Raw genomic sequence first — 7,399 nt, 5'->3', positions numbered from 1 at the left:
ACAGTTCAGATGTCCATGAACTTATGAAATGGATAAGCAAAACATGGTCTCTGGGCACAGAGGTGTGTGCCTGTAACCCTAGCTACTCTGGAGGCTGGAAAGCTGAGGCAGGAAGCCTGAGCCCAGGAGTTTGAACATTGCAAGACCCTGTCTCCATGGGAAAAAACAAAACAAAACAGTGGTATAGCCATACAATGAAGTGTTATTCAAATATAGTACTGAAACATGCTACGATATGCATAAACCTTGAAAATATTAGGCTAAATGACAGAAGCCATACATTATATGGCTCCACTTAATAAGAAATGTCCGTAAGAGGCAAATCAACAGAGAATGAAAGTAGATTAGTGGCTGCCAGGGGATGAGCAGGAGGGAGGTGAAGAACAGGGAGTGACTGCTATAGGTATGGCCTTCTTTTGCGGGGACATAAAAACTTGCTGGAATTAGGTAGTGTTAATGGTTGCACAACTCTGCCAATACGTTAAAAAAAACACTAAAGTATATACTTTACAAGGGTACATTTTACAATATGTAAATTACATCTCCATAAAGCTGTTACCTTTTAAAAATTGAATTTTCATAAATATTGCTTGAAAATCATTCAGCAATTTAAAAGATGTTCAATAAATGTTAACTATTACTGTCAATGTTTTTAAAATGTGACAATAGCAAAATAATATTTGAATATAACTATCTAGAAAAATATAAAAAATTTAGATATATACCAGCAGACAAAACAATTAAAACATTATAATTATATTTAATTATGTGCATTTAAATTCTTTCTATATGGTCACTTTCAATCTTTTAAAGTGCATTTTAATGTATAAATTTTTTTTTTAAGTTAAGAAACATGCTGCCTCCCATGCTTATCTTGTTAAAGAACCAAAAGCATGAAAAAAATTAGAGGTCAGGCGCGGTGGCTCCTGACTATAGTCCCAGCACTTTGGGAAGCCGAGGCAGGTGGATCACGAGGTCAGGAGTTCAAGAGCCACCTGGCCAATATGGTAAAACCCTGTCTCTGTTAAAAAGTACAAAAATTAGCCAGGAGTGGTGGTGGGCACCTGTAGTCCCAGGCACTCAGAAGGCTGAGGCAGGAGAATCACTTGAACCCGGGAGGTGGAGGTTGCAGTGAGCTGAGATTGTGTCATTGCACTCCAGCCTCGGCGACAGAGTGAGACTCCGTCTCAAAAGAAAAAAAAAAAAGTTAGAATAATTAGTGTCAGTGTTAAGCTAGTGCTGAGATCATAGCTACCGTCAACAAGCACTCAAAGAGAAGGAAGAACAAGGTGCGCAACAGGACTCAGGGAAGATCTCCCAGGAAGCGGGATTCGAGCCCGGCTAAGGAGCAGGAAGAGAAAAGGGCATCAGCTAGGATTTGCTCCTGGGTTACCACCTGCCCACCATGACTCCCACTCTCTCACCCCCATGTCTCCACCATTAAGGGTCTTTAGTCAAAGGGAATACACAGGGTATGGAGGACCGAGGAGACGAGGACCTAACAGAAGAGACCAGAGCTCCTGGTCTTAACAATCCCAGTCCTGTTATACACGTTTCAATACAAACTTCCAAACACGCCCCTGGGTGAGCACAATAGAAAAGCACAAACTGGCCGGGTGTGGTGGCTCACTCCTGTAATCCCAGCACTTAGAGAGGCCAAGGTGGGCGGATCAGGTGAGGTCCGAAGTTCGAGACCAGCCTGACCAACATGAAGAAACCCCGTCTCTACTAGAAATACAAAATTAACCGGGCATGGTGGCACATGCCTGTAATTCCCGCTACTCTGGAGGCTGAGGCAGAAGAATGGCTTGAACCTGGGAGGCGAAGGTTGCGGTGAGCCGAGATCTCGCCATTGCACTCCAGCCTGGGCAACAAGAGCGAAACTCCGCCTCGGGAAAAAAAGAAAAAAGAAAAAAGGCCAGGCACGGTGGCTCATGCCTGTAATCCCAGCACTCTGGGAGGCCGAGGTGGGCAGATAACATGGTCAGGAGATCGAGACCATCCTGGCTAACATGGTGAAACCCCGTCTCTACTAAAAATACAAAAAAAAAATTAGCCAGGCATGGTGGCAGGGCCTGTAGTCCCAGCTACTCGGGAGGCTGAGGCAGGAGAATGGCGTGAACCCGGGAGGCAGAGCTTGCAGTGAGCCCAGATCCTGCCACTGCACTCCAGCCTCTGCCACAGGGTATGCAAGACTATTTATTACTGCATAACTAGGACACGCCTCTCAACTACTCACAAATCATGTTGCCCAACTTTTTCAAAACCCTTTTGGCTCTCATTTTAATTCTCATGTTTAACCTCTTGAGGTACTGATATCTGAAAACAGATGTCATTCATTTCCCTTATAATCTTGACCTCCCTATTGTTACTGAAAGTACTACCATTCTTACGGAGAAATAGGTGATGCATTCCTCTCTCTACACTCTATGTGTCAAGGCCTGAAGAACTCGAAAGTACCTCCTGGACTGATCTTCCATTCAGAACTACAAAACCCACCAGCTATCTCGTCCTTGTCAATCCATCCTGCAGAACAGAAGCTACGCTAAACTTGGTGGCATGCCTCTGAAATTATACCCCACCCTTTCAAGATCTTCCGATCATCCCGTACCCAAAATTAAACAGATATGAAATAGATTTGAGAGAGACCTTCAGGCCACTTCCCCAGTAATTCTCTCAATTTGGGAGAAAGGGCTACAGCAGTGGTTCAACAGCATCTCTGTGATTTGATGTGGTTCTGTTTCATGTTTGTGCGTGGTGCTGCTGGGAATACAGCATATCCCCTCGGGGTGTTCAGGAGGGAAAAAGGTCTGAGGATCACAGTCTAACCCCATCCTTATTCTACAGATGAGGCGGAAAGTACAGTTGCTATAGCCTGATCCTCTAGGTACTGCCCAACACAGCATACAAGGGAGCTTTGGTATATTTCCTATTCACATACTCAGGCTTTTGTTAAACCGAGTTACTTGAGACTGCCCACACTTTACTATCAGTGCCTGCCACTCCCTCCCGCTCCCTCCCTCCATCTGCCTGTCCTTACTCTCCACAAGCCCATCCAGGAAGCCTACACCCACACCAATCCCCTTAAACAGGGTATTTAATCGCGCCCTCCTTTAAATGCCCACTGTGCTTTGTACCACGCCTGCAGCAATCAGAAATTATACTGAAAAGATATTAAGTTGACACTGGTGGGAATAATATTGTCAAACCAGTGACAAATTCTATTTGAGGTAAATCTGTGGTTCACTCATGGCATCTCTGCCACTGATCTCCACTGTCACAATTCTTAGAGGACATAAATCACTAACTCTCCCAGGATAACACCAGGGCTTTTGTTTTATGAAGTCATCAGAGGTTCCAAGTTTTAAAATTCCAGGTAAGTATTCTCAGAAGTCTCACACAAGACTGAGACTGAAACACAAGAACCATTCTGTTTTACATATAATTTCTTAAAGTTAGCAAATGCTTAATTTCAAAGTGCTGTCAGAACTTTACCAAATGCCTATTGAAAACACTTCCTATACAATCCTTCTCACCATATTGTCAATGTCATAAAACCTACAGGCTGAAATAATTCTAAATTTAAAAAGTCAAAATAAATTAAAGCATTATTTTCAGCCATATGCCTTCAGCTTAAGCAAAACTAGGTGATTTCAATTTTATACTAAAAAGTTGTCATCCTTAAATTTTTTCCATAAAAGGAAAACAATCTTCAATAAATAAACCTTTCATGACTTTAGTAATATCAACTAATGTCTTTGCAGTAACTTATATTAACCACAAAATACTGAGTTATTTCTTATATTAGGAGTGAGTTATTTCTCATGTTAGGACTGTCACATGTCAGTAATTAAGCCAAGGCTGTAAACTATAAAAGTTAATCAAATTACTCTAAATTGCCAATAAAGTAAATTCCTCTTTCAGCCTTAGCAGTACAACAGGATTCAAATTCATCAATCATACTTTTTTATGCGTTAAAATTTTTTCTAAAATTTTTTTCTTCCATCTACACATTTACCTGACAACCCTCCACCCAGGAAGTACAGACTATAAAACCAGTGAAACTAGTACTGAGCCTAAACAACTCACTGTCACGCGCTGTTACTCATTCAAGACAAGTGGGCATGTTCTAAAAGTTTAGAACTCAAAATGTCACTCATATGGGGAGGGGGGGCGGTCGAGGGGAGGGAACTTAGAGGGCGGGTCAATAGGTGCAGCAATCCACCATGGGACACGTATACCTATGCAACAAACCTGAATGTTCTGCACATGTACCCCCTTTTGTTTTTAGAAGAAATAAGGGGAAAAAAGGTCACATCCATTTTACCATAATCTTAAGAAATAATGTGCTGCAAAAGGTAAAACATCCGAATTAACATCACAGCCAACAAATATGACAATGCCTGGCTGCTGAAGTAGCAACTCAAAAACAAACTCTTGCAATGAAAAGCATGCACTGGGCTGGGCGAGGTGACTCACACTTTAATTCTAGCACTTTGGGAGGCCGAAGCAGGCAGATTGCCTGAGTTCAGGAGTTCGAGAACAGCCTGGGCAACATGGTGAAACTCCGTCTCTACTAAAATACAAAAAATTAGCTGGGTGTGGCAGCGCACGCCTGTAGTCCCAGCTACTCAGGAAGAGGCAGGAGAGAATTGCTTGAATCCAGGAGGCAGAGGTTACAGACAGCCAAGATCATGCGAGCCATTGTACTCCCACCTGGGCGACAGAGCAAGACTCTGTCTCAAAAATAATAATAAAATAAAAACATTCACTGATCAAATTGTCCATCAAAACCCAATTAGAAAAGAACAAAAAAAAATTAGGACAATTTTTAGTTTCCTAAATCCAAAATATTTAGGGGTCATGATACCCGCTGTAGAATTATCAAAACTTCATCTATTACAAGTTCTTATTGATTTGTTTTTTCTAAGACCAGCCCAGAGCGAGCACAAAAGAACCAGCAAGTAGGCAAAGGTCAGGCGCAAAACTGCACGTTTATTTTGGTAACCTAAGGTGTACGGGAGAAGTCTGTCGGCCTCCGGCGAAGGAGGCCGGCAGAGTTCCCCCGTGGGGCTCTGGGACGGACTTCCCACAGTCCCGACATCCCGACAGGACTGGGGCTGTGAGAGGGCCGCGCGGCTCAATGGCGGAGAGCGGCTTTTCTAGGAGTGGGAGGGCAATAGGTGGGGCATGGGCGTGTCAGGGGCGTTCCGCAGGTGCGACCAGGTAAATCTTGGGCTCTTCAGATTGACGTCACCTGGCGCATGCCCAGTTGGTCTGCACCTTCCCGGGTCGCCGGCTGCATTTTTGCGCGGGCGGGAAGAGTTGGGAGTGGGGGGGGGGGGGGGGGGAGGAAGACCCCGGAAGTGCACCATCTTGCCTCCGTTCGTCCAAACACTTACCTACTAACAATAACTTATCCAACGAACCTTTGATGAGCAGCGGCTACGGCGCGAAACACTGTTACAGGAGCCGCAGGGGAATAAGCTCAAGACTGTCTCTACAGAGTTAATCATTTCATATAGGGATAGGACAAGTAGACACACAGTAGGCTACAAGTGTCATTAAGAAAAACAAGGCCGGGCGCGGTGGCTCAAGCCTGTAATCCCAGCACTTTGGGAGGCCGAGACGGGCGGATCATGAAGTCAGGAGATCGAGACCATCCTGGCTAACACGGTGAAACCCCGTCTCTACTAAAAAAAAAAAAAAAAAATACAAAAAACTAGCCGGGTGAGGTTGCGGGCGCCTGTAGTCCCAGCTACTCCGGAGGCTGAGGCAGGAGAATGGCGTGAACCCGGGAGGCGGAGCTTGCAGTGAGCTGAGATCCGGCCACTGCACTCCAGCCTGGGCGACAGAGCAAGACTCCGTCTCAAAAAAAAAAAAAAAAAGAAAAACAAAATGTCAGGCCGGGCATGGTGGCTCAAGCCTGTAATCCCAGCACTTTGGGGTGGCCAAGGTAGACGGATCACCTGAGGTCGGGAGTTCGAGACCAGCCTGACCAATGTGGAGAAACCAGGTCTCTACTAAAAACACAAAATTAGCCAGGCGTGGTGGTGCATGCCTATAATCCCAGCTACTCGGGAGGCTGAGGCAGGATAACTGCTTGAACTTGGGAGGCGGAGGCAGAGGCTGCAGTGAGCCGAGATAGCACCATCACACTCCAGCTTGGGCACCAAGAGCAAAACTCCTCCAAAAAAAGAAAAACAAAATGTCACAAAAGTATCAAAAGTAAACACATTTTCTTAAAGGACACCTAGCTATAAATTGTAATTTAAGTCAGCATATGCACAATCATCAATCCTAAATATTACTTGCGAGGCCTTCAAATAGGACTTAAAGCTAGCTGAACTACCCTGCCAAAATGTCTCAGCTCTGTCTAACCAGAAAAAACTTCCTCCAGGGGTGTATGCGATCCAGTCTCCATGTTTCAATTACTGGCTCTGGGTACAAAGATCAACATGTGATTTCTTAAGGTAAAAATTATTACTATAAAACATGTACTAGGCCTGGTGCGGTGGCTCATGCCTGTCGTCCCAGCACTTTGGAAGGCCGAGGTGGGCGGATCATGAGGTCAGGAGTTCAAGACCAGTCTGGTCAACATGGTGAAACGCCATCTCTACTAAAAATACAAACATTAGCCAGGCGTGCTGGTGGGCGCCTGTAATCCCAGCTGCTTGGGAGGCTGAGGCAGGAGAATCACTTGAGCCCGGGAGGTGGAGGTTGCAGTGAGACAAGATTGCACCATTGCACTCCAGCCTAGGTGACAGAGCAAGAATCTGTCTCAAAAAAAAAAAAAAGTACTAAAATTAAGTTGGCAAGAATTGATGTGTACTCCTTTCTACATATAAGACATGAATACCTGACAATTGATTCATTCCCTTCATTCTTCAGCCAACCTCCCAGGACAAGTCTGGCAACGATTCTGACTATCGGGCAAAAGTAATTACCTTTTTCAGTTTATGTTAGGACAGGCTACGTGGGTTTACATTTGGCTTAATATAATACTACCCTACTTCTCCAATAAGTAAGCATTCATAGAAAAACGGAAACTTTTTTTTTTTTTTTTTTTTTTTTTTTTTTTTTGAGAGGGAGTCTCGCTCTGTCGCCCGGGCTGGAATGCGGTGGCCGGATCTCAGCTCACTGCAAACTCCACCTCCCGGGTTTAGGCCATTCTCCTGCCTCAGCCTCCCGAGTAGCTGGGACTACAGGAGCCCGCCACCTCGCCCGGCCAGTTTTTTTGTATTTTCTTAGTAGAGACAGAGTTTCACCGTGTTGGCCAGGATGGTCTCGATCTCCTGACCTCGTGATCCGCCCGTCTCGGCCTCCCAAAGTGCTGGGATTACAGGCTTGAGCCACCGCGCCCGGCCGAAAAACGGAAACTTTTCAATGTAACCACTTC

This window comes from Piliocolobus tephrosceles, chromosome 16 (genome assembly GCF_002776525.5).
Source record: "Piliocolobus tephrosceles isolate RC106 chromosome 16, ASM277652v3, whole genome shotgun sequence".
Lineage (NCBI taxonomy): Eukaryota > Metazoa > Chordata > Mammalia > Primates > Cercopithecidae > Piliocolobus > Piliocolobus tephrosceles.
The sequence above is the reverse complement of the archived record's forward strand: the minus strand, read 5'-3'. Positions refer to the sequence as shown.